A 1,320-nucleotide genomic window follows, 5' to 3' on the forward strand; every position below is an offset into this window, starting at 1 on the left:
AGAGTGTGGAAATGAAAATGTGGACACAGCTGACCTGAATCAAGCAAAGCAGAGAAACAAGCTCAAAATGTTCATCTTCCTGGATAGGAAATCTATGAAGAAGCTCCTGGGAAATGGAGAACAGGAACTACATTTGAGGCACTAGATCCTGAAGAAATTATAGGCTTGTAGTCATCCAAGTGAAATTTTCACAAGTGTCTCAGAGGTTTTGGAGCTGAAATCTCATTTTCCATGAGCTTCAAATGCCTAAAATTTCCATGAGCTTCAAAACTATGGCTTATTCTCGCTTAACTGTTTTTGAATGTTAACCATAACCATGGATCAATTACATCGGTGGCAGTATGAATACAACTAGCAACACAACAGTTGGATGGGCAATGAGGAAGATCCTCTAAAGAACACAAGGAACAAGTGATCAGAAAGGAGGAGAACCAGTAGTATAACTAAGGGAGAGTAGGAGAGGGGTGACCAGGGCAGCATCCCCAGGCACCCCCTTTCTGGGGGGAGGTGGAGCAAAACCAGCCATTACTGTAGCGGTGTTTGATCACATTGCTGCAGTCAGCACAGCAGGAGCAGGCACTGCCCCAGGCACCACACAGCTGTCCCAGTCACAGAGCTGTATGGCTATGCCTCTGCCCAAAAGCCAAGAGAGAACCACATTTCAAGAAGAGCCTAATCAACTATATCAAGAGTCAGGAAGAAGAGGTCACTAGAGACTCTGGTGGGAGCAGTTTCAGTTAGTGTCTAGTGGGTTTTTTCAAGATAGGAGAGATAGGAAGCATGTTTGTTGAGAGGAAAAGCCTGGGAAGAGTGAGATTGTGAAGTGCAAAGGTGGGGATGAGAGTCCACATGAGCGAAACTGGAAGTGGAATAGGAAGAGATCAATAGGGCACAGTTTAGAGAAGAACTAATGAGAAACACCTCTGCTCGTGAGAAGGGAGAAGGAGAGGCTTGTAAAGGGGAAAGACTGTGCGACACAAACACATTCATTAGTATGACCCACTGCCGGGGAGAACTTCCTCTTCATGGAGGGTCTTTTTGGCTCTTGAAGAATCTATTCCTGCTTTCTCAGGCCCTGCAGGAATGTCTGGAAGAAAAGAAAAGCTCTGAAAGTTCATGGAAAATGAAAGTCTTAACAAAACAACGGGCCAGATACCCAAGTCCTTTACCAACTGAAAAGCTTCCAGGCTTGCTTTCCTTCTTTCCCACAGCAAGCCCCAGCAAGCCCCTACCACTCTCTATTAGGTGTCCATGTTTTGTTTTGTTTTGTTTTGTTTTGTTTTGTTTTGGGGTTTTTTTAGAGACTCTGTTTTTCATGAT

Source organism: Alligator sinensis, unplaced genomic scaffold (genome assembly GCF_000455745.1).
Source record: "Alligator sinensis unplaced genomic scaffold, ASM45574v1 scaffold116_1, whole genome shotgun sequence".
NCBI lineage: Eukaryota > Metazoa > Chordata > Crocodylia > Alligatoridae > Alligator > Alligator sinensis.